Source organism: Chiloscyllium plagiosum, unplaced genomic scaffold (genome assembly GCF_037043375.1).
Source record: "Chiloscyllium plagiosum isolate Xiang-an unplaced genomic scaffold, Cpla_swu_hap1 HiC_scaffold_7, whole genome shotgun sequence".
In the NCBI taxonomy this organism is placed as follows: Eukaryota; Metazoa; Chordata; class Chondrichthyes; order Orectolobiformes; family Hemiscylliidae; genus Chiloscyllium; species Chiloscyllium plagiosum.
In genome coordinates, this window is record NW_028270145.1 from 103467304 (window position 1) to 103494536 (window position 27233).

A 27233-nucleotide genomic window follows, 5' to 3' on the forward strand; every position below is an offset into this window, starting at 1 on the left:
AGTTTGTAGTAGATGTCCGTGATTGGTCGAGATGGAGAGTTCCAAGAAGTGGAGGGAGGTGTCCGAGCCAGTCCAAGTCTTCATTCCTTCCAGCCCATTCTGCTGCTGATAAGGACATGGCTGATGTTTGGTCTGTGGTAGAGAATTCAATTGATTTACAACTGTCTGAGAGAGAAAACAAACTTAGTCCTCTTCCTTGGAGTGCAGGTTCAGAGTTTCTTGAAAGTAGAGTCACAGGTAGATAAGATAGTGAAGAAGTCATTTGGTATGCTTGCTTGTATTGATCAGAGCATTGAGTATAGGAGTTGGGAGGTCATGCTGAGGCTATACAGGACATTGGTTAGACCACTTTTGGAATATTGTGAGGAATTTTGGTCTCCTACCTATCGGAAGGATGTTGTGAAACTTGAAAGGGTTAAGAAAAGACGCACAAGGATGTTGCCAGGGTTGGAGGATTTGAGCTATAGAGAGATGCTGAACAGGCTGGGGCTGTTTTCCCCAGACAGTCAGAGGCTGAGGGGTGACCTTATAGAGGTTTACAAAATCATGAGAGGCATGGATAAGGTAAATAAATAAGGTCTTTTCCCTTGGGTGGGGGAGTCCAGAACTAGAGGGCATAGGTTTAGGGTGAGAGGGGAAAGATATAAAAGGGACCTAAGGGGCAACTTTTTCACACAGAGGGTAGTATGTATATGGAATGAGCTGCCAAAGGAAGTGGTGGAGGCTGGTACAATTACAACTTTTAAAAGACGTTTGGATGGTTATATAAATAGAAAGAGTTTACAGTGATATGGGCTAAGTGCTGGCAAGTGGGACTGTATTAGATTAGGATATCTAATATATGGACAAGTTAGACTAAGGGGTCTGTTTCCGTGCTGTACATCTCTATGATTCAATGACTCTATGAATCTGTCTTGAAAGGGAGACTAGGAGAAAGTGAGGACTGCGGATCCTGGAGATCAGAGTCGAAGGTGATTCCTGATGAAGGGCTTATGCCCAAAACGTCGATTCTCCTGCTCCTTGGATGCTGTCTGACTTGCTGTGCTTTTCCAGCACCACACTCTTCAATCTTGAAAGGAGGACGTCTTACTCTTAAAATATGACCCGTAATTCTAGACAATGAGACTCCAGCTTATAATATGCATTGTGTTGTACATATTTCCTGACATTGATGTATAGAAAAAAGGCATTGAGAGAGGAAATGTGCAGGCATATTTTTAACTTTACACAGCAGACACAGCTTCAAGCAGTAATCAGAATTGTTTTTGCTGTCGGAATGAGCAATATCACTGTGCTGCAGAAACATTCTACTTACTACAGCAGGTTTTAGATCCAGACAATCATGGAATCAGTGACTGCCCTTTCTGTGTGACACTTTCCACTGAATACAAAAATATTATGACAAGCATTTCAGGCTGGGAATACGTGTACAAGGTAGGATTTAGAACAGTTTCCATCTCCATTTGGCAATTTGTTACTTCTAAAAGTTACATTGCTGTTTTGGCAGTGTGTGGGCTGTTGCAGTTATGAGATTTGTAACATTATTGTGCTCTAGAATTGTATCCATAAATTTAAAGGAGAAATGAAGTGTATCATGTGACCTGTTTTGCAATCTGTTAGAAGGGGTTTAGATTTTTGATTGGGACAAAGATACAAGATATTTACACTTGGAAATATTGGCAACATCCTGTGTATCATCAACGAAGACTCTGTCCCAAAGATGATCTGTTGAAAATTGTTGAAAAGGTGATGTGTTGAAAATTACCGGGTTGTAAGCTGTTGGTCTTTCTGTCCATTTATTTGCAAAATAAAAGAGACTTGGTCTTGAAGTGAAAGCTCATTGACACTTCTGCCTTGATCCAAGACTATGTTTGGATATTTTCCAAATTGAAAATGGTCTAATGAATGAACAAAGTCAACAGCTTAAGATGTCCTTAAGCCACCTGCTCTTTCCAGAGAAAGAAAAAAGGTGGTTTTGGTCCATAGCCCTTAATGTTTGGAAAATCTGGTTCTCAACAGGTTATGGGATATCTGCAATAGGCTAATAGTTGCCTCCCAAATCTTTCTGCAATTTTCTATTTTACAGATCAAAGAGTCAGTGAAGAGGATGCCACAATGTGCTTCAAGTCTCTCTCCTCAAAGTCTTCTCATAGAATTATACATTCCTGACAGTATGAAAGCAGGCCATTCAGCCCATCGAGTCCACACCAACCCTCTGAAGAGCATCCCACCCAGACTCATTCCCCCTCCTCACCCTGCTTTTCCCATGGCTAAACCATGTAGTCTGTACATCCCTGGATAACAAGGCAATTTAACATGGCCGATCTGCTGAATCTACACATCTTTGGATTTTAGGAAGGAAACCAGAGCACCTGGAGGAAACCCACGCAGACACGGGGAGAATGTGAAAACTCCACACAGGCAGTCACCCAATTTTGGAATCAAATTGGGGTCCCTGACGCTGTGAAACAGCAGTGCTAACCTCTTATCTACCATGCCACCTCAGTATTCTCAGTACACATTCCTCAGTACACATTTACAAATATCAGTATGCTTGGCTACCTTGTAAAAGCTGAAAAACTGGACTCCAAACACTTTCCAAAGAATCAAATCCAGGTAGATTGTAACCAGAACTAAATTGCTACCAACAGTCTACAGCTGTCAGTGGATGCATATGTATATGGGAAACCATGGGATGTTATCAATTTCTATCTTTTATTTTCAGAGCCTTGGCTCACTGGGGTCTTTCCTCCCCTTTTGCCCTTTTCCTTTTCAAAGAAGCATAATTTATGCAGAGACTGTTGTATTGTTTGTGTGTTTCTTCTTTTGGGAGTAAGGGGACATAGAATCTAAAATACAAGAGCAGGGATGTACTGTTGAAGCTGTGTAAAGTTCTGGTCAAACTGCATTTGCAATATTGTGTCAGTTTTGGGTCCTATGGTTGAGAAAGAATGTGTTGGCCTTGGAGGTGCTCCAGAAGGAGTTTACAAGAATGATTCTGGGAATGAAAGGCATGTCATTTAAGTTGCTGTTGAGGACTCTGGGTCAGTACTTGATGGAGTTTAGGAGGATGAGGGGAGATCTCTTTGAAACTTACAGAATATTTATGTTCGACAAGATCCCCTCATGGTAGAATCATCCAGAAGATTAACATGGGATCCATGGTGACGTGAATTCAGAATTGGCTCACCCATAGAAGGCAGAGGGTAGTGGCGAAAGGGTATTTTTTTGGCCAGAAGTCTGTGACTTGTGGTATTCTGCAGTGATCCGTACTGGGACTGCTGCTGGTTATGACATTTATAAATGACTTGGATGAAAGTGGGAATGGGTGGGTTTATGAGTTTGCAGATGATACAAAGATCAGCTGAGTTGTGGATATTGTGAAGGTTGTCAAAAGATCCAACGGGATGCAGATTAGTTACAGATATGGGCAGAGAAATGGCACATGGAGTTTAATCCAGTTAAGTGTGAGGTGCTGCACTTTGGAACATCAAATGTTAAGAAAAAGTATACAGTTAATGACAGGACCCTGAACAGCATTGGTGTTCAAATCCATAGTTCCCTGAAAATGGTCACACGAGTAGGTAGGGTGGTAAAGAAGATATATGGCATGCTTGTCTTCATTGGTCAAGGAATTGCATACGGGAGTCAAGATGTCATGTTGCAGCTTTATAAAACTTTGGTTAGGCCACACTTAGAGTATTGTGTTCAGTTCTAGTCGCTACATTACAGGAAGAGTGTGGAGCCTTTGGAGAGGGTGCAGAGGAGGTTTACCAGGATGCTACTGGGATTAGAGGGTATGAACTATAAGGTGAGGCTAGAAAAACTCAGGTTGTTTTCTCTGGAACTGCAGAGGCTGAGGGGAGACTTGATAGAAGTCTATAAAATTATGAGATGCATAGATAGGGTCGATGGTCAGAATCTTCTTCCCAGAGTTGAAATGTCCAAAAGTGGGGAGCATGTAATGAAGGTGAGAGGGGAAAAGTTCAAAGGAGATGTGAGGGGCAAGTTTTTATACAGAGAATGTAAGGGGTCTGGAATGTGCTGCCAGTGGTGATGGTGGAGGCATATACGATAGAGGTGATTAAGGGACTTTTAGATCAGCACATGAATATGCAAGGATTGGAGGGATATGAACCAAGGGCAGGCCTAAGGGATTAGTTTAATTTGGTGTCATGGTTTGGCACAACATAGTGGTTATGGTGGGGCATTTTAACTTTCCAAACATAGACTGGGTCTGTCATAGTGTTAACAGTCTGAATGGAGAGAAATTTGTTAAGTGTGTACAAGATAATTTTGTGATTCAGTGTGTAGATGTACCAACTAGAGAAGTGCAACCCCAGGGCATCAATGTGGACTTCAACAGTTTCCTCATTTCCCCTTCCCCCACCTCACCCTAGTTCCAAACTTCCAGCTCAGCACTGTCCCCATGACTTGTCCTATCTGCCTATCTTCCTTTCCACCTATCCACTCCACCCTCCTTCCTGACCTATCACTTCATCCCCTCGCCCACTTACCTATTGTACTCTATGCTAGTTTCTTCCCACCCCCACCCTCCTCTAGCTTATCTCTCCACGCTTCAGGCTCTCTGCCTTTATTCCTGATTAAGGGCTTTTGCCCGAAATGTCGATTTTGCTGCTCCTCGGATGCTGCCTGAACTGCTGTGCTCTTCCAGCACCACTAATCCAAAATCTGGTTTCCAGCATCTGCAGTCATTGCTTTTACCAAGGTGCTAAACTTGACCTACTCTTGGGAAAAAGGTTGGGCAAGTGACTGAGGTGTCAGTGAGGAGGCACTTTGGGGCCAGTGACCATAAATGTAATAGTTTTAAAATAGTGATGGAAAAGTATAGATCGGATCTAATATTGGAGGAAACCAATTGTGGCAGCATTAGACAAGAACTTTCAAAAGCTGATTGGGGGCAGATATTCGCAGATAAAGGGAGACTTGAAAAATGGGAAGCTTTCAAAAATAAGATAATGAGATTCCAGAGACAGTATGTTGCTATCAGGGTGAAGGGAAAGGCTGGCAGATATAGGGAACACTGGATGAATTGTAGAGAAATCGAGGGTTTGGTCAAGAAAAAAATGAAGCAGATGTCAGGCATAGACAGCAGGGATTGAGTGAATCCTTCGAAGCTTATAAAGGCAGTAGGAGTATACTTAAGTGGAAAATCAGGAGGGCAAAAAGGGGACGTGAGAAAACTTTGGCAAATAGGGTTAAGGACAATCCAAAGGGACTCTACTAAAGCATGAAGGACAAAAGAGCAACAAGGGAGAGATAGGACCGCTTAAAGATTAGCAAATTCACCTATATGTGCCACCATAGGAGATGGGTGAGATACGAATTGAGTATTTTGCATCAGTGTTTACTGTGAAGAAGGACATGGAAGATAGATAGAATGGGGAAATAAATAGCAGCATCTTGAAAATCGACCATATTACAGGGGAGGAGGTGCTGGCTGTCCTACTTGATGTCCTAAAATGTATAAAGCTGACTAAATCCCCGGGACCTGATCAAGTGTACCCTAGAACTCGACAAGAAGCGAGGGAATTCCAGCTAAGGATTGCTGGGCCTCTTGCTGAAATATTTGTATCATCGATAACTACAGGTAAGGTGCTGAAAGATTAGGGGTTGGCTAACGTGGGGCCATTATTTAAGTAAGGTAGTAAGGAAAAGCCAGAAACTTAACCAGTTCCCTCATTTCCCCTCCCCGCACCTTACCCCAGTTCCAACCTTCCAGCTCAGCACTGTCCTCATGACCTGTCCTACCTGCCTATCTCCCTTCCCACCTATGCGCTCCACCCTCCTCTCTGACCTATCACCTCCATCCCCACCCCCATTCATCTATTGTACTTTTTGCTACATTCTCCCCAGCCCCCCCCACCCTTACCTCTCCACCCTGGAGGCTCCCTGCCTCCATTCCTGATGAAGGGCTGTTGCCCGAAACTTCGATTTTCCTGCTCCTCGGATGCTGCCTGACCTGCTGTGCTTTTCCAGCACCACTCTAATCTAAACTTTGGTTCCCAGCATCAACAGTTCTCACTTTTGCCGAGGAAAAGCCAGAGAATTATAGCTCAGTGAGCCTGAAATAACCACTGGCAAGTTGTTGGAAAGAATCCTGAGGGTCAGAATTTACATGTATTTGGAAGGGCAAGGACTGATTAGGGATAGTCAAGATGTGTATGGGAAATCATGTCTCACAAAATTGATTGAGTTTTTTGAATAAGTAATAAAGAGGATCGATGAGAGCAGAGTGGTGGACGTGATCTATATAGACTTTAGTAAGGCGTTTGACGAGGTTCCCGATGGGTAATTGGTTAGCAAGGTTAGATCTCATGGAATACAGGGAGACATAGCCATTTGGCAAAGACCTGGTTTGAAGACAGAAGACAGAAGCTGGTGGTGGATGGTTGCTTTTCAGACTGGAGGCCTGTGACCAGCAGTGTGCCACAAGGATTGATGCCAGGTCCACTGTTTTTCATCATTTATATAAATGATTTGAATGTGAATATAGGAGGTATGGTTAGTGAGTTTGCAGATGACACCAAAGTTGGTGGTGTAGTGGACAGCGAAGAAGGTTACCTCAGAGTACAATGGAATATTGATCGGATTGGCCAATTGGCTGAGGAGGAACAGATGGAGTTTAATTTGAGATGTTGCATTTTCAAAAGCCAAACCGGGCAGGAACTATATACTTAATGATAAGGTCCTGGGGAGTGTTGCTGAACAAAGAGACCTTGTAGTGCAGGTTCATAGAGCCTTGAAAGTCCCAGATTGACAGGATAATGAAGAAGGCATTTGGTATGCTTACCTTTACCGGTCAGAGCATTGAGTATAGAATTGGGTGATCATGTTGGGGCTGTACAGGACATTGATTAGGCGACTTTTGGAATACTGCAATTCTGGTCTCCCTAGAATAGGAAAGATTGTTGTGAAACTTGAGTGGGTTCAACAACTATTTACAAGGATGTTGCCAGGGTTGGAGAGTTTGAGCTGTAGGGAGAGGTTGAATAGGCTGGGACTACTTTATTTGAAGTATCGGAGCTGAGGGGTGACCTTATAATGGTTTGTAAAATCATGAGGGGCATCGATAGGGTGATTCACCAATTTCTTTTCCCCAGGAAGGGGGGAGTCCAAAAATAGAAGGCATAGGTTTAAAATGAAAGGAGTAAGATTTAATAGGGACCTCAGGGGCAACATTTTCCTGCAGAGGATGGTGCATGCATGGAATGAAATACCAGAGGAAGTGGTGGGGGCTGATACAGTTGCGACGTTTAAAAGACATCTGGATGGGTATGTGAATAGGAAGGGCTTAAAGGGATATGGGTCAAATGCTGCTAAACGGGACTAAACCTATTTAGGATATCTATTCGGCGTAGACGAGTTGGAGTTAAGGGTCTGTTTCCATGTTGTCCAGCTCTATGTGTCTATGATTCTGGGAAAATTAAAAGAATTTTAATTCAACAATGTTAAATTAATGGTGATATTTTAGTCATTTGTTACAACAAAAATGTAAGAAGTTGTAATGTCATTCTTTCAACTCTTGAAGTTACCTGTCTCTACGTAGATTGCAGCAGAGCAAAACAGAGGAAATTAGAGCAAATAGACGATTAAAAAACCATCCACTCCTGAACAAGAAGGAAGAAGTAGCTTGCGTTTTATATAACACTATATCATGTCTAACTGTTGCCATGACATTGACCGCCTCAACCTGCCCATCCCTCTCACCCACTCCAACCTCACCCTCACAAAGCACAGCCCTCCACTCCCTCTGCTCCAATCCCAACCTCACCATTAAACCACCGGACAAGGGTTGTTGGGTGGGGGGAAGTGTGTGCACAATAGTAGTTTGGCACACTGACCACAACACCACAGAAGCCAGGCGCTAACTTACCACCTGCTGACGCCCCCTCAACCACGACTGCAACTCCCATCACCAAACTATCATCTCCCAGACCATCCACAACCAAGCTTCACAAACCTGACTGCACCAGTCGAGCCATCAGCATCTCCTGCTCCTGACCACCAAACCTATCTCCTCATATCTTGACACCATCCTGTCCCCCCTTGATCCAGGAACTGCCCACACCCATTCGGGACACCACCCACACCCTCCACCTCCTCCATAACTTTTGTTTCCCCAGTCCCCAATGCCTCATCTTCACCATGGACATCCAGTCCCAATACATGTCCATCTGCCATGGCAAAGGCCTCCAAGCCCTCCATTTCTTCCTCTCCTGCCGATCCAACTTGTACCCCTCCACTGACAGACGCATTCCATTGGATGAACTGGTCCTCATCCTCAACTATTTCTCCTTCAAGTCCTCCCACTTCCTTCAGATCAAAGGGGTAGCCATGCGCACCCGCATAGGCCCCAGCTATGCCTGCTTCATCATTGGGTACGTAGAATACTCCATTTTCTGCAGCTACACTGGCATCATTCCACATCTTTTCCTCCGCTGCATTTTGATGGCTGTATCAGTGCCACCTCATTCTCCCACGCAGAGGTTGAACAGTTCATCAATTTCACGAACGCCTTCTACCCTGACCTCAAGTTCACTTGGACCATCTCAGACACCTCTTCCCTTTCTTGGACCTCTCCATCTCCATCTCCAGTGACTGACTCTATACAGACATCTACTTCAAACCCATCGACTCTTACAGCTACCTGGACTACACCTCGCCACTCCTCCTCCTGTAAAAATACTATTCCTTACTCACAATTCCTCTGCCTCCACCATATCTGCTCCCAGAAGGAGCAATTCCACTCCAGGACATCCCAGATGGCCTCCTATTTCAAGGGACTCAATATCCCCTCTTATGTGGTCACAATGCCCTCCAACTCATCTCCTCCACTTCCTGCATGTCCACCCTTGAACCACGCCCCTCCAACCAAAACAAGGATAAAAACTTCATCGTCCTGACATTCCACCCCACTGATCTCCAGATGCAATGCACTATTCTCCACCATTTCCGCCACCTACAACCAGAGATATATTTCCCTCCCCATCCCTACCAGCATTCCACAGAGACCACTCGCTCCGCGACTCCCTCATTAGCTTCACATTCCCCACCAATCCACCTTTCATTCTTGGTAGCTTCCCTCACCACCATAAGAATGTAAAACCTGTGCCCACACCTCCCCCCTCACCTCTGCCCAAGGCCACAAGGGATCCTTCCACATCCAGCAGAGATTTTCCTGTATATCCAAACACCTCATCTCCTGTGTCCGTTGCTCTCGATGTGGTCTCCTCTTCATCAGGGAGGCAGGATGCCAACTTGTGGAAAGTTTCAGGGACTATCTCTGAGACGCAAGCACTAAACAGCCCCACCATCCTGTGGCCAACCACTTTAACTCCCCCTCCCAAACGCTAAGGACTTGCAAATCCTGGGCCTCCTCCACTGCCAAATTCAAGCCACCTGATCTCTGGAGGAAGAATGCTTCACCTTCCATCTTGGGACCCTCCAACCATCGGTATCAATATCGATTTCACCAGTTTCCCCATTTCCCCTGCCCCTCATCATTCCAGATACAACCCTCCAACTCAGCACTGCTATCTTGAATTTTCCTATTTGTCATCTTTCTTCCCATCTATCTGCTCCACCCTCCCCTCTGACCTATCACCATCATAAGACCATAACACCATAAGACATAGGAGTGGAAGTAAGGCCATTCAGCCCATTGAATTCATTCCGCCATTTAATCATGGCTGATGGGCGTTTCAACTCCACTTACCTGCATTCTCCCCGTAGCCCTTAATTCCTTGTGACATCAAGAATTTATCAATCTCTGTCTTGAAGACATTTAGTGTCCCAGCCTCCACTGCGCTCTGCGGCAATGAATTCCACAGGCCCACCACTCTCTGGCTGAAGAAATGTCTCCGCATTTCTGTTCTGAATTGACCCCCTCTAATTTTAAGACTGTGCCCACGGGTCCTAGTCTCCCCACCTAATGGAAACAATTTCCTAGCGTCCACCCTTTCCAAGGCACGTATTATCTTGTAAGTTTCTATTAGGTCTCCCCTTAACCTTCTAAACTCCAATGAATAAAATCCCAGGATCCTCAGCTGTTCCTCGTATGTTAGACCTACCATTCCAGGGATCATCCATGTGAATCTCCGCTGGACACGCTCCAGTGCCAGTATGTCCTTCCTGAGGTGTGGGGCCCAAAACTGGACATAGTACTCCAAACGGAGCCTAACCAGAGCTTTATAAAGTCTCAGTAGCACATAGCTGCTTTTATATTCCAACCCACTTGAGATAAATGATAACATTGCTTTCTTAATCATGGGTTCAACCTGCATGTTTACCTTTAGAGAATCCTTGACTAGCACTCCCAGATCCCTTTGTACTTTGGCTTTATGAATTTTCTCACCGTTTAGAAAGTAGTCCATGCTTGTATTCTTTTTTTCAAAGTGCAAGACCTCGCATTTGCTCACATTGAACTTCATCAGCCATTTCCTGGACCACTCTCCCAAACTGTCTAGATCCTTCTGCAGCCTCCCCACTTCCTCAGTACTACCTGCCTGTCCACCTAACTTCATATCATCGGCAAACTTCACTAGAATGCCCCCAGTCTCTTCATCCAGATCATTAATATATAACGTGAACAGCTGCGGCCCCAACACTGAACCCTGCGGGACACCGCTCGTCACCGGCTGCCATTCCGAAAAAGAACCTTTTATCCCAACTCTCTGCCTTCTGTCAGACAGCCAATCCTCAATCCATGCCAGTAGCTCACCTCGAACACCATGGGCCCTCACCTTACTCAGCAGCCTCCCGTGTGGCACCTTATCAAAGGCCTTTTGGAAGTCTAGATAGACCACATCCACTGGGTTTCCCTGGTCTAACCTACTTGTCACCTCTTCAAAGAATTCCAACAGGTTTGTCAGGCACGACCTCCCCTTATTAAATCCATTTTGACTTGTTCTAATCCGACCATGCTCTTCAAAGAATTTAGAAACCTCATCCTTAACGATGAATTCTAGAATTTTACCAACAACCGAGGTTAGGCTAATTGGCCTATAATTTTCCATCTTTTGTCTTGATCCTTTCTTGAACAATGGGGTTACAACAGTGGTCTTCCAATCATCCAGGACTTTCCCTGACTCCAGTGACTTTTGAAAGATCTCAACCAACACCTCCGCTATTTCCTCAGCCACCTCCCTCAGAACTCTAGGATGTAGCCCATCGGGGCCAGGAGATTTGTCAATTTTAAGACCTTTTAGCTTTTCTAGCACTATCTCTTTTGAAATGGCAGCCATACTCAACTCAGCCTCCTGACTCCCTTTAATTGTTGGGATACTACTCATTACTACTCATGTCTTTCACTGTGAAGACTGACACAAAGTACTTATTAAATTCTCCAGCTATTTCCTTATCTCCCATCACTAGACTTCCAGCATCAGTTTGAAGTGGCCCAATGTCTACTTTTGCCTGTCGTTTGTTTCTAATGTATTAAAAGAAACTTTTCCTATCATTTCTAATATTACTGGCTAGCCTACCTTCATATTTGATCCTCTCCTTCCTTATTTCTCTCATTGTTATCCTCTGTTTGTTTTTGTAGCCTTCCCAATCTTCTGATTTCCCAGTGCTCTTGGCCACTTTATAGGATCTCTCTTTTTCTTTGATACATTTCCTGATTTCCTTTGTCAGCCATGGCTGTCTAATCCCTCTGCGGATAATCTTTCTTTTCTTGGGGATGAACCTCTGTACTGTGTCCTCAATTATACCCACAAACTCCTGCCATTTTTGCTCTACTGTCTTCCCTGCTAGGCTCTGCTTCCAGTCAATTTTCATCAGTTCCTCTCTCATGCCCTCATAATTACCTTTGTTTAACTGTAACACCATTACATCCGATTTTGCCTTCTCTCTTTCAAACTGCAGACTGAACTCTACCATATAATGATCGCTGCTTCCTAAGTGTTCCCTTACTTTAAGATCTTTTATAAAGTCTGGTTCATTGTATAGCACTAGGTCCAAAATAGCCTGCTCCCTTGTGGGCTCCATGACATGCTGTTCCAAAAAGCCATCCTGTAAGCCTTCCAAGAATTCCATTTCTTTGGATCCACTGGCAACATTATTTACCCAGTCCACCCGCATATTGAAGTCCCCCATGATCACCGTGACCTTGTCTTTCTGACATGCTTTTTCTATTTCCCGGTACATGTTGCGCCTCTGGTCCTGACCACTGTTAGGAGGTCTGTACATAACTCCCATTACTCCCATTACTCCCATTACTCCCCACCTCCATCTACCTATTGCTTTCCCAGCTACCTTCCCCAGCCCATTCCCCACCTCCTATTTATCTCTCAGCCCCCTTTCTCCCCCAACATTCCTGATGAAGACTTATGCCCAAAACGTCAACTCTCCTGCTTCTCGGATGCTGCCTGACCAGCTGTGCTTTTCCAGCAAAAACATTTTGGACTCTAATCTCCAGCATCTACAGTCCTCACCTTCTCTCCATGTGTTTATAACTGGTTAATTTGGAGAGGTTATTAATGTAGTTGAGGGAAGATTGTCAGTCAGAACACTAGGATGGGACCCTCCTCTCATTCATCAAAGTGCATCAGCATCAAATTCACATCCCTTTGAGCAGGCATGTTTGATATCTTGCAGTCAGTCATGATTTAATATTTGCCTCAAAATCAAAAGATTGTGGTTTCAGATTGAGCTTCAGGCATGTCAATTTTATGCTGACACGTATGTGATGTTCCAGGAGTGCTGGACGTGCTGTTGTTTCCCAGTGGGTTGGTAAACTGGGACCCTGTCTGAGTAATGTAAAAACAGGAGTTGCCCTTCAAGCCTGTCCAACATCTGATGACATCTGTAGCCTAACTCCATATACCTGCCTCTGGTCCATTTCCCTTCCTGATCAGGTGTCTGTGAGAAAAAGCTCTTTATCATTGAAGTGGGGGAATGCTTACTTTTTATCATGCAACAAATATCAGTAACTTATACTTAACTCATTTCTGATTTTGGGAATATGCTGTCTGCAAATTGGTTACTGCAATTCCATAGCATATGAGTGACTGCACTTCAAAGATGCATTGTTAGGTCTAACATCCTATTATGAAAGCCCCCTTTTAGAATTTATGCATTCTCCTATCTGTTAATTTCCTCCCTCTCCAATCCCCTTTGTATTCCCAAGTAACAACGTTATGGAAATACTTGCTTATCTTTCAGTCTGGCTGTCCAGCTTTTTGTTTCAGCATTTCCTGTTTGCGTTTTCCCAACTATTGTATACCTGGCTTATGTAACAGCCAGCAACGTACTCACAAAGTTTAATCATTGCTGACAATACATGTGAAACACATCGGCCAATTTTTCTGGACAGCAAAATTCCTGTTACAGCCCTGCAATTGTTCTCAGGCAGTCTGTCCTAATGATGCGGTAAGGGCATGAACATGACATTGAAGTACAATTACTGAAAATGTGTTGCTGGAAAAGCGCAGAAGGTCAGGCAGCATCCAAGGAGCAGGAGAATCGACGTTTCGGGCATGAGCCCTTCTTCAGGAATGAGGAAAGTGTGTCCAGCAGGCTAAGATAAAAGGTAGGGAGGAGGGACTTGGGGGAGGGGCGTTGGAAATGTGATAGGTGAAAGGAGGTCAAGGTGAGGGTGATAGGCCGGAGTGGGGGTGGGCGCGGAGAGGTCAGGAAGAAGATTGCAGGTTAGGAAGGTGGTGCTGAGTTCGAGGGATTTGACTCAGACAAGGTGGGGGGAGGGGAAATGAGGAAACTGGAGAAATCTGAGTTCATCCCTTGTGGTTGGAGGGTTCCTAGGCGGAAGATGAGGCGCTCTTCCTCCAACCGTTGTGTTGCTATGGTCTGGCAATGGAGGAGTCCAAGGACCTGCATGTCCTTGGTGGAGTGGGAGGGGGAGTTGAAGTGTTGAGCCACGGGGTGGTTGGGTTGGTTGGTCCGGGTGTCCCAGAGGTGTTCTCTGAAACGTTCCGCAAGTAGGCGGCCTGTCTCCCCAATATAGAGGAGGCTACATCGGGTGCAGCGGATGCAATAAATGATGTGTGTGGAGGTGCAGGTGAATTTGTGGTGGATATGGAAGTATCCCTTGGGGCCTTGGAGGGAAGTAAGGGGGGAGGTGTGGGCGCAAGTTTTGCATTTCTTGCGGTTGCAGGGGAAGGTGCCGGGAGTGGAGGTTGGGTTGGTGGGGAGTGTGGATCTGACAAGGGAGTCATGGAGGGAGTGGTCTTTTTGGAATGCTGATAGGGGAGGGGAGGGAAATATATCCTTGGTGGTGGGGTCCGTTTGGAGGTGGCGGAAATGACGGCGGATGATACGCTGTATATGGAGTTTGGTGGGGTGGTAGGTGAGGACCAGTGGGGTTCTGTCCTGGTGGCAGTTGGAGGGGCGGGGCTCAAGGGCGGAGAAGCATGAAGTGGAGGAGATGCGGTGGAGGGCATCGTCGATCACGTCTGGGGGGAAATTGCGGTCTTTGAAGAAGGAGGCCATCTGGGTTGTACGGTATTGGAACTGGTCCTCCTGGGAGCAGATGCGGCGGAGACGAAGGAATTGGGAATATGGGATGGCGTTTTTACAGGTGGCAGGGCGGGAGGAGTTGTAGTCTAGGTAGCTGTGGGAGTCGGTCGGTTTATAGTAAATGTCCGTGTTGATTCGGTCGCCCGAGATAGAAATGGAAAGGTCTAGGAAGGGGAGGGAGGAGTCTGAGACAGTCCAGGTGAATTTGAGGTCGGGGTGGAAGGTGTTAGTAAAGTGGATGAACTGTTCAACCTCCTCGTGGGAGCACGAGGCAGCGCCGATACAGTCATTGATGTAGCGGAGGAAAAGGTGGGGGGTGGTGCCAGTGTAGCTGCGGAAGATGGACTGTTCCACATATCCTACGAAGAGGCAGGCATAGCTGGGGCCCATGCGGGTGCCCATGGCTACTCCTTTGGTTTGGAGGAAGTGGGAGGATTGGAAAGAGAAGTTGTTCAGGGTGAGGACCAGTTCAGTCAGTCGAAGGAGGGTGTCGAAGGAAGAAGCTCTCTTCCTCCCTCTACAAGGAAGAAGCTCTCTTCCTCCCTCTACAAGTCTCCAGCATCTGCACTCCTCACTTACGCCATTGAAGTATAATTCCCTTGTTACTCTTCAAATTGTGTTATAGCAGCATTTGCACCCATCTGAGAGGGCCTTGATCTCATCCCAAAGACAGAACCTCAAGCACTGTAGCATTACTATATTAGAATGTCAACCTGGATCTTGGGCTCATGACTCTGTTGTGAGTCATGTTTCTAGGACCTTTTAACTCAAAGAACATAGTGCAAATGGGGAGCCACAGCTGACAGGAATGACACCTTGAATGACCACGACGCTGTGTGCCTTTTACTTCCCTTTACCATAAACATGAGAGAATGCTAATTTCCCTTTATCACTTGTTCACAGTTTACAGGCAGCAAATGAAGCCCATCCCACATTACTTTTGAGCGGGAGATGGAGAGCCATCAGATTATCTTGTATCACTGCCACTGAATTCACCACAAAGATGAAATGGAGAACTGTGAGTCCGCAACATGTGATGGAAGTTTTGTAAAGTTATCGCAATAATTCCTCTCAATTAACCTGCTCTCTGAGCTATATTTATAACAAAGACTCATGACACCATTAGTTTTAAGTAAAGGAGGAATAATTATTTATTGCTAATGAAAAGTACTTTACAATTTCTAGGAATGGTAATCTTACTAACTCCCAAATCCATGTACTTCTTACCGGGATTATTATCCCAAATCCCCTATTTTTTCATGAAGCCAGCATTTAAACCTGACAGTCCAGGAGTTGGGAGGTCATGTTGCAGCTGTACAGGACATTGGTTAGGCCACTGTTGGAATATTGTGTGCAATTCTGGTCTCCTTCCTATCGGAAAGATGTTGCAAAACTTGAAGGGTTCAGAAAAGATTTACAAGGATGTTGCCAAGGTTGGAGGATTGTAACTTCTCTTACTGGTCATTTTAGTGCCTATTGTGTACCTATTTACTACCCGCTCAGCTTTGCTGGATTTTCTACAGTACAGGAGAGATAGATCAGTGGCCAATCCTAATCCCGATTGAGTTCTGCTGTCCCCAGGGCCGATTCCCCAGCAGGAGTACAGTTATGCATGGACTGAATCATGAAACTTATACAGAATCCCTATCTTTTTTGATCATTTAAAAAAATTTGGTAAGTTGGATACAAAAGTGGCTTGGTCGCAGAAGACAGGATAGTTGTGGAGGAGTGTTTTTCTGACCAGAGGTCTGTGATTGGCAGTGTTACATAAGGATCAGTGTTAAGATCTCTGTTGTCTGTAATTTCTATATATGCATGATTTGGATGGAAATGTAGGTAAAAAAAATTTGCAAATGTCATGAAAATTGGTGGAGTTCTGAATAGAAGGGAAATTTGTCAAAGGGTACAGTTAGATCAGTTAGATCACTGGGCAGAGAAATGGCAGCTGGAGTTTAATCCAAACGAGTGTGAGATTATGCATTTTGGGAGGTCAAATGCAAGTAGAAAGTATACAGTGAATGGCAGAACTCTTAGGAGCATTGATATCCAGAGGGATTTTGGTGTGCGAGTCCATAAGTATCTGAAAGTGGCAACCCAAGTGGATAAGGTGATAAAAAAGGTATATGGCATGTTTAGCCTTCTTTGGTTGGGGCATTGAATATCAGAGTTGGCAAGTCACATTGCAGCTGTATAAGATTGTCCTTCAGTCATGTTTGGAGTATTGTATTTAGTTCTGGTTGCCACACTGTAGAAACAATGTGGAGACTTTAGACAGGTTTAATAAGATGTTATCTGTGTTGGAGTTTTATTTTAGCTATTGGTTGGACAAACTCGATTGTTTTTGTGATAGCATTGGAAGCTGAAGGGCAACCTGACAGAAGCTTAAAACATTATGAGAGACATGAATGGGGTGGATAATCGGAGTCTTTTTCCCAGGGTGGAAATGTCAAATACTATGGAGCATAGGTTTAAGGTGAAAGGGGGGTGTCACAAAGCTAGCCCCTTTCTTTTTCTAAAAGCTGTTCCTTGGCTCAAGGAGACTGTCCTTGATTTTTTTCAGAAGGGCAATAAACTGGGCCGAAGTCCAATAGTCTGGTTTGGTACAGAGATGAAAAGGATTTTGAGAGGCCTTTTATTTATATGTAAACAGATGAGACTTCAGGCCAAAGTGGTCATGTTTTAGTAGTGACCTCAAAAATGAAAGGGGAGTGGTCAGCTCTCTAGCTGAGCAGTTTAGTTCGGTCTTGAACTGGTGAGGAGTTCAACAGTGAGCTGTATAGAAACTCCCTCTATAAATATTTCTGCTCTTCAACATCAACCTGTGGTCCATTTATTTTGGGTTTTAAAGGGAGTTTGCTTATTGGGACTGTTGCGTGTATTTGGAACAGCATAACTAAGTCTAGTTTGGATAGACTGAGTTCTGTAGGGGCTCTTTGCGTTTCATTGTGTAATTTTGTGAATAAATTTCTGTCTTTTTTAAACCTGGTAGTCAACCTCGCTAACTTACTCCGGATAATTTTCACTGTACACTTACTGATACAAATTGCAATGTTATGGTCTGAGCTGCCTGCCTAAGAGTGTTTTGAGTGGTCTGGCCTAGTCCATGACAGGGGAAAGTTTGAAACAGATGTCAAGGCAACTTTTCTATGTAGACATTGGTAGGTGCCGCAATGCACTGCCAGGGGAGGTTGTAGAAGCAGATATGATAACTTTTAAAAAGTATTCAGACAAACATATAAACAGGCAGGGAATAGGGGGGTACAGATCATGTGTGGGTAGATGGGATTATTTAGAATGGCAACAAGATCAGCACAGAAGGGCCTGTTCCAGAGCTGTACTGTCTATGTTCTGTGTTAGGCGTTTGTTGTAGAAGGCAAAGTTAGAAAGAACAGATAGAATTATAAAACCTGCTAGGCCATTTCAGTGAGTGGTTAAGAAACAACCTCATTGCTGTGAATTTGGAATCACATCACCAAGTAATGAATGCAGACTTCCTTCTTTTAAGGACATAAATGTACCAGATTTGTTTTTAGAATAATCAGTGCTGAGCCTTATTGAAACTATAGATATTTTTCATTTCAGATTTGTTTAATTGACCACAGTTGAGTTTCTGGCTATGTTTCTTTTCCCACATACAATAATTGTGTCAAGCCATCTGTCTTTTGTCTAGGAGAAAGCGAGGACTGCTGATGCTGGAGATTAGAGTCGAGAGTGTGGTGCTGGAAAAGCGCAGCAGGTCAGGGAGCATCTGGGGAGCTGTCTGACCTGCGTCTGTCTTTTGTCTATCTCAGCGATGAATAAGTGTGTGTGTGTGTGTGAGAGAGAGAATTTGGAGTTTTTAATGGGGCATTGTTTAAGTTGCATAATAGTAGAATAGTTTCTTTCTCATCTCTTTTCTCTATCATTTATTAAAGTTGTGTGTTACAGTAAATAGAATTATTTGCTGATAATGACAAAAGTTGGTGTGAATTGCTTTTGTACTGAACAGCAGTCAGGCAAATTTTGTGAATCTTGATAGTCTCATTGGGACTTCATATATTTTGTAGCAGCTTGGGGAAAAAATGGTGCCTGATTACTGGAGAACTCTTTCCAGATATGTCATAAGTAGAGTTCAGTCCAATAAAGGGCCAGCCCTTCCAGTCAGACCCTGATCCAAATTCCCCCACCCATCCCAATAGACCTGAACACCCTCCATCTCACTGCAGGACCTGGCCCAAACTAAACGAGGACTATGGATTTTAAAAGTTAGAGCCAGACTTTTCAGGACTGAAATTAGGAAAAATATTTACGTACAAAGTGTGATTGAAATTTGGATATCACTTCTGCAAAAATAATTTGATGTTAGATTATTTGCTAATTTTTAAATTCAGATTGGCAGATTTTATGGAAACATAGATAATGTGGAAACATAGAATAAATTTGGATCAATTATGATCTCATTGAAAGAGACAGAAGGGATAAAATGGCCTCCACCTGTCCCTAAGTGATTATATATTGAACAAAATAAAGCTGTCTGTCAAATTGAAAACTGAGTGGAACAGAATTCCACATTATGTTTAGTTTTTAATCTACTAAAATCTGGTTCGGCAATTAATAGCCTTGAAATATTTACAAAATCATGGAGCTTAACATCTTGTGTGTATTTGATTTCTTTACTCATTCACAAGATGTGGACAGGCTAACATTTGTTGTTTGCTCCTAAGTGCCCAGAGAGCAACTACATTGCTGTGGGTCTGCAGTCACACCTCGGCCAGACGAGGTTAGGGTGGCAGATGTCCTACCTAACAGGCCATTAATATTTCCTAACAATCAACATAGTCAACATTAGAATTTTAATTACAGATTTTTATTGAATTCAAATTCCATCATCTGCTATGGTGGGATTTGAACCCAGGTCTCCAAAACATTACCTCGGTCTTCATATTAATGCCACAAGGCCATCACCTTCCCTGTATGTTGCTGCACCATTTTTCTTACTCTCATTTATAAGTGAATATATCATGTCCAAAAGTTCATGATTACACTTTTATTGCCATTAATTAAATATTGTCATTTATGTTTTTTGTTAATTAAATGTCAGAGAATTTCAATTAACTTCCACTGATAGAACATTAACTAAGTCGCCTCTTGATCATGTCCTACAGATCACGGTGTCTGTCTATCTCAAGTTTCTTCTCTCCAGTTATCTGCTGTTCTGTAATTTTGCTTGTCTAATTATTCATTAGCATCCCCCAGGTGGGTATATTTTTGTTAAAGCAAAAGTATTAAAGGTCATAGCCAAAAGCAGGTGTATGGAGTTAGGCCATGATTTCACTGAATGGCGGAACAGGCTCGAGGGATTGACTTGCCTACTCCTGCTCCTACGTTCTCATGTTCCCTTGACCTGGGCTCCTACCAAAGCATTTCTGCACCTGTACTATCCAATCCCTTCATTGATTTAAATCTCTCAGTTAGATTACCTCAACATTCGAAACTTAAGTGGATACAAGTCACATTTGCATATGTTTACAATTTAACCCTTCATGCACTGGTATCATTGTTTGTGTACTGTTACCATAGAACCATAGAAATGCTACAGTACAAAAGGTTGTACAGGACATTGATGAGGCCATATTTGGAATACTGTGTACAGTTCTGGTCGCTCTGCGAGTGGAAGGATATTATTAAATGGGAGAGCATGCAGAAAAGGTGCACAAAGATGTTGCTGGGTTGAAGGGTTTGAATTATAAGGAGAGGCTGGTTAGGCTAGAACATGTTTCACTGGAACATAGGAGGTTGAGAGGAGACCTTATAGAGGTTTCTAAAATCATGAGGGTCATAGATCAGGTGAATAGCAAAGATCTTTTCCCTAGGGTAAGGCAGTTAAAAACTAAGGGCATAATGTTAAAGTGGGAGAAGAAAGATTTAAGAGGGACCTGAGGGGCAACGTTTTTACACAAGGATGATTCGTATCTGGAATGAGCTGCCAGAGGAAGGATGCAGGGACAGTTACAACATTTAAAAAATATTTGGACAAGTACATGAATAGGAAAGGTTTAGAGGGATTTGGGCCAAATGCAGGCAAATGGGACTCGTTTAGTTTGGTAAACTTGGCCTGCATGGACGAGTTGGACGTACGGGTTTGTTTCAATGCTGTGACACTATGATTCTATGATCCAAAGATACCTTTTCTAATCCCATCTTCCTGCAAACAGCTTATAGTTCTGCAGTTTACAGTACTTGAGGTGCAGATCAAGGTGCTTTTTACAAGAGTTTAGAGTCTCTGTTTCTACCACCAACTCAACCAGTGAAATCCAGACACTCACCACCTTCTGTATAAACTAGATTTTCCTCATGCCCCCTCTTACCCTCTGCCTCTTAGCTTGAATCTATGAGCCCTGTTAATTGAACTCTCTGCCAAAGGAAACAGGTTCCTCCTGTCTATTCTATCTCTACCCCTCACAATTATATATACCTCCATCATGTCACCCCTCGGCCTTCACTGTTCAAAGATAAACAATGCCAAACTCTCTAATCCCCGCCTGTAGCCAAAGTTCTCCAGCATTCTAGTTAATCTTCTCTGCCCTCTCTCCAGAGCAATTACATCATTCCTGTAATGTGATGACCAGAACTGCTCACAATGCTCCAGGAGTAGCCTTACCATTGTCTTATAGAGTTTATCATTTCTGCCTACTTTTGTATTCTATATCTCTGCCATTGAACTGCGAACTTTAAGAACTTCTGCACTTGCACAGCAATATCTCTCAGTTAATCTATCCTCAGTACAGTCCCTAAAATTGTGTATTCCCTTTTATGTTTAACCTCCTTAAATACATTAACTCACACTTAAAAGAGTTGAACTCCAAGGTCTTTTCCAAGGCCATTACATCTCTTAATATTTGGTGCTTAAAAATGAAAACTCTTACCCCTGAAATATTTTGCCCTGCTCTAGTTGAAGCATTAATTCTTCATGAACAATTTTGCTTGAGAAAATAACAGAATGTGGAGGGATTATGATTACACCTTATATTACTTTACTGACCAGAAGGAGGCAGTGTTGACCCATTGGACCTGAGATGGCTCTTTGAAAAACCTATTTGTCCCACTCACCTTCTCTTTCCCCTTTTCCATATCTTTTTTCTTTCCCAGTGTTTAACCTATTCCTCTTGAAAATTACTTTCCCCATTCTTCAAGCTGTGCATTTCAGGCCACAACCCTAAAGAAATAAGTATCTGAGGATAGTAACCTCAGTGATGCTCTGAGATGGACATTGGAGCTTGGACTGTCCCTATCTCTGGTTCCTCCACCAGAGATAGGAATGATCAGGAATGCTGGTCATTCCTATCAAAAGATCAGCAAAAAATGAGAGTGTCACCACCTGTGATAATGAGCAGCTTCTGTTGTGACTTTCTTGGACATCCACCTTATGAAACTAGCCAGAAATTAATAGGCTGTGGATAATTGGGGCCCATGTGTTTAAGTAACCTGGGTAATATTTTCTGCTGGAAAAGCGCAGCAGGTCAGGCAGCATCCAAGGAGCAAGAGAATCGACGTTTCGGGCATAAGCCCTGAAGAAGGGCTTATGCCCGAAACGTCAATTCTTCTTCTCCTTGGATGCTGCCTGACCTGCTGCGCTTTTCCAGCAACACATTTTTCAGCTCTGATCTCCAGCATCTGCAGTCCTCACTTTCTCCTAATATTTTCTGCTACATCAAGAGATGACCGAATATTCTCTACTTACCTTGCTGCAGCAACAACACTCAAGGATCTCACCACACTGTGAATAGGCACCCCATCGATCATTTTCAACCTTTACTCCCTCCACTACTAGCAGCAGTGTGCACCTTTTAGAAGAGGCACTACAACAATTCACCAGTTTCCCTTGACAGAAACTTCCAAACCCACAGCCACTTCCCTCTAGAAGGATGAGGGCAACAGATGCATGGGAACATCACTGTCTGCAAGTTCCTCTCCAAGCCACTCAGCTGACTTAGAGATATATCATCATTCCTTCACCGTTATTGGGTTTAAGTGTTTTGCCTCCTTCCCCCACAGCACTCAGTGTGTGTCTACCCCATCATAGATTGCACTGTTTCAAGAATGACCTTCTCAAGAGCAATTCGAGATTGGCAACAAATGCTGGTCTAACCAATGATGCCCACATGCCCACTAATAAAATAAATAAAACCCGTTGAAGTCTGCTCTCAATTAAAATAGGTTAATGAACTTGAAATAGAATGGTATACATCCACTTCCTTTTGAGTCTTTTACAGACTGATAAGGGCTGCTTTAGCTGTCTAACCCATCTCAGAAAACTGTGTTAAGACAACCATCAATCATACCAATTTGATCTGTGAAATGTAATAGCCTCAGCAGTAAATCTCATTCTGTTCTCTAACATTGGTGCCAGCTGTGACAAGAGTTTGGACCCCAGTGCCACTATGCATTATTCAACATAACCTTTCTTCTCACTCCTCTGTATTTCAGTTGTGTCTTTATTAATTCCTTGCCTGGCATCAAATGTCACTTTATTTTAAAAAGGCCTTATCTTTTATCGGAGATTTTCTAATGTGGCATTTGCAGGAGTCCAATAGGGGTTGCTTAGCGAAGTTTGGCAGTTTTCCATTAAATTCAGTCTCGTTGCACACCCTAAAGTGTATTGTGTCCTGATGTCTGGCTGCCTGTGAATGCGAGTTAAAGTCAACATATTTCATAGTGTTTACTTTCAGCAATTCTTTATCACCCGTTGACTCCCAAATTGCCACTAACTGATATATGCCAACACATATTTAAATGAGCAAAAATTTATAATTGCATCTGCCTTATGATATTTACACAGAGTGCAGAATCTTACAGCAGAGAAAAAGGCCAGTTGGACCTCTATACCTGTGATTTCTCCTTGAAAACAGCTATCCAATTTTTAAATAAAAGCTGAAAGAACTGGGGACGTTGTAAATCGGAGACAAAAATAGAAATTACTGGCAAAGCTCAGCAGATCTGACAGCACCTAAGGAGAGAGATCAGCATTTATGTTTCAGGTCAAAAGGCTCTTCCTCAAACCTCTGATTTCTCCCTCCAGATGCAGCCAGACCTGCTGAACCTTTCCAGAAATTTCTATTTTTGTATCTGATTTCTCCCACTTCTTGCTTTTTTTCTTATGACCAGCAAATTTCCACAAAAATATATATTTTCTTTGAGGAAGTTGCAATTGAATCTTTGTCTGCCATCCTTGCGAGAAGTTTATTCTAAAACATAACATCTCAGTACCTTTTGTAAAGAAGTCTCATAAAAGAAAATTGCATTTAAGGACTTGACACTATCATAATCTTTTGGAACGCTTTTGTAAATGTTATTGATTATGAGTTTGCTTATAGATTGTAATGTGTTACAAAAACTTCCATTGAAATCAATTCCATTCATAACGCTATCAGAAATTTTATTGATTCCATGAAGATCGATATTCAACTATTGCAAGATTGGAATTTTGAGATTTTGCAGCTGAGACAGTTCAGTTGCTCACAGGTAAATAGTTGTGTTGTGTCTCACAGTCAGTGTGCAGCTGGTGCAGCATGTTAGTGTATCTTTAAGAGATTTGCTCATGATATCATCACCGTATTATTGCATGTGACCTAAGGATATAAGGATTTCATACTCAATCTTGTTTCTGGTAACCTGTTTTTAGATTAGATTCCCTACAGTGTGGAAACAGGCTCTTCGGCCCAACAAGTTCACACCGACCCTCCGAAGAGTAACCCACCCAGTCCTATTTCCCTCTGACTAATGCACATAACACTACGGGCAATTTAGCATGGCCAATTCACCTGACCTACACGTCTTTGGGTTGTGGGAGGAAACCGGAGCACCCAGAGGAAACCCGCACAGACACGGGGAGAATGTGCAGACTCCACACAGACAGTCGGACGAAGCTGGAATCGAACCTGGGACCCTGGTGCTGTGAGGCAGCAGTGCTAACCACTGAGCCACCCCTGAAGCAGGGCATGTTATTGAAAGCATATTTTCTGATGTAACTATTAAATAGAATATAATGGCTAACTGTCAGAAATGTCAGTTGAGTTCCTTAATATAATGCTACCCACGATAATTTTCTTATGTTATGGAGATAACATGCACATGACTGTATTAGTCAAAATGCCCAGCTGGAGGCAAAATCACATCAGTAAACAATTGGAATTGTGTTGTGCACTATAGACCCAGATTCTTCACCGATATTTTCAATTTTCAATCTTGTGATCATGCAGTCAGGGCAAGAATTTGATCAAGATTAAAGTGGTGCTGGAAAAGTACAGCAGGTCAGGCAGCATCCAAGGAGCAGGAAAATCGACGTTTCGGGCAAAAGCCCTTCCTCAGGAAAGCCATTCATCGGGCTTTTGCCCAAAACGTCAATTTTCCTGCTCCTCGGATGCTGCCTGATGTGCCGTGCTTTTCCAGCGCCACTCTAATCTTGACTCTAATCTCCAGCATCTCAGCATCTGCAGAGCCCACTTTCACCAAGAATTTGATCATGCAGCATACTCAGGACAAAAGCATTCCCACACAAATTCATTGAAGATTTTGTTGCAAATCCTTTTGGGAATTTTGATTTCAGAGTTATTTGAAGAATTTGAATTAATTAGAGATACTTCCAGCATGTCCACACATGGGGTCAACACAAAGCAAATTGAAGACAAAGTGGACAAAGTAAGATACTGCTGAGTCTACCCTTACTGAGAATTGGGATTCTGCCTCTTCTACTTCTGTTTTAAGTGTGGTAGTAACACAGACTAATAACTATACCAGAAATACTTTATTGGTTGTGAAACATTTTGCAAAATGAGCCAAATAAAGTGCTAATATAGGTGTAACTTGCCAAATATTGGTCGGATTTATAATTGTTACATGTACAAAGGTACAGTGTAAAGTTTTGTTTTCTGTGCAGTACAAGCAGATCATAACAGACAAAGATCATGGGGTGATAGAACAGAGCAAGGAATACAGTGCTACGGCTACAGAGAAGGTGCACAAAAAGCAAGGTCAACATTAGATTTGAAATTTGAGAGAACATAAGAAATAGGAGCAGGAGTAGGCCACCTGGCCCATCGAGCCTGCTCTGTCATTCAATAAGATCATGGCTGATGTTTCATGCACTCAGAACCACTTACCCGCCTGCTCACCAGAAGTCTTAATTCCTTTGCAATTCAAAGGTCTATCTTTTCCTGAAAACATTCAATGAGGTAGCCTCACCTGCTTCACTGGGCAGGGAATTCCACAGATTCACAACCCTTTGGATGCAGTAGTTCCTCCTCAGCTCAGTCTTAAATATGCTCCGGCCTTATTTTGAGTTTATGCCCCCTAGTTCTAATTTTTCCCTCTGTGAATACCTATCTATACTATCCTATCTATTCCTTTCTCAATTTATATGTTTCTGCAAGATCCCCCGCCTGATTCTTCTAAATTTCCGGGAACAAGATGGGCTTGAACCTGCTGGTATTTGTGTTTAAGTTTTTTTATCATCTGCCTGATGTAAGAGGCTGGAAGAGATTGTAACCGGGGTGGAAGGGATCTTTGATGAAGGAGGCTGCTTTTCAGCAGCAATGAGTAGTGCAGATGAAATGAATATTGAAACAAAAGAAACAGGAACATTAATGGACTAAACTGCCCCTTGACTGAATGTTGATATTCAACATGATTGGAGCCAAACTCTGCCTCAACTTCACCTTCTCACCCTTTGCCCATAATCACTTGAATCTCTTGTAACTCTAGCTATTATTTATTTTTTAAAAACTGGAAACTCGCATGAAGCAAAGCCATTGCAGAAAACTGCAATGTTTTCTTCTTTGTGATCCATAGTCCACATTTTAAAAAAAAGATACTGAACAATTGTCTTCTTCATTTCCGATTACATAATCTACAATAGTTCTGTTTGCATTAGGAGCAAATACTGACACCAGGAAGGGGCTGACAAGACACTTAGCATATCTGAGGAAGCTAATGAGCAATTAACATCACTTTTCATCAGTTTGATTTTGATAAACCGATGAGCCAACAATTTTCACAAATGTAAAGGGCAAGGTCATGAGAGAGAGTCAATACAATGATTTGAGAAAAAGATGAGATCAAGAGGAATTAAATAGAAGCTTTGTATTTTTGGCAGCAATTGTAGATTAGATTACTTACAGTGTGGAAACAGGCCCTTCGGCCCAACAAGTCCACACCGACCCGCCGAAGCGCAACCCACCCATACCCCTACATTTACCCCTTACCTAACACTACGGGCAATTTCAGCATGGCCAATTCACCTGACCTGCACATCTTTGGACTGTGGGAGGAAACCGGAGCACCCGGAGGAAACCCACGCAGACACGGGGAGAACGTGCAAACTCCACACAGTTAGTCGCCTGAGGCGGGAATTGAACCCGGGTCTCTGGCGCTGTGAGGCAGCAGTGCTAACCACTGTTTCCACACTGTAAGTAATCTAATCTAATCTAATCTAATTGTAGATTGGCCTTAATTCCAATAAACCAATGAACAGCCAATGGTCAAATTTGTTGCAATATCAACTAGACCTAAGTGAACAGTTAAAGCTAATAGATTTTTGGTAGATTTGAAACATGAAGGATGAAACTTCAGTCAGAATCCTTGTGGAGTGAGTCAGAGCCAGAGGCAGTTGATGAGGAACATGATGTGACAGTGAAAATGTGTCTTGAAAATACTTTGTTAAACACCAGCAGTGACAATGATGCTTTACGTCAGTTTCA

General features: G+C 43.1%; 1 long non-coding RNA gene across 3 annotated transcripts in view; it reads left to right on the forward strand.

The window, feature by feature from the left end:
• Nucleotides 1–1323: 1323 nt before the first annotated feature.
• The window catches only part of LOC148149674 (uncharacterized), a 41420-nt gene continuing 15510 nt past the window's right edge, over nucleotides 1324–27233 (forward strand). For 2 of the 3 annotated variants that reach the window (XR_015757556.1, XR_015757557.1), the window contains exons 1-2: nucleotides 13366–13555; nucleotides 15403–15517. This is a non-coding gene — a long non-coding RNA (uncharacterized LOC148149674). Of the gene's footprint in view, nucleotides 1435–13365; nucleotides 13556–15402; nucleotides 15518–27233 lie in introns of those variants that run through there. The other variant, XR_015757558.1, reaches the window with a different exon arrangement.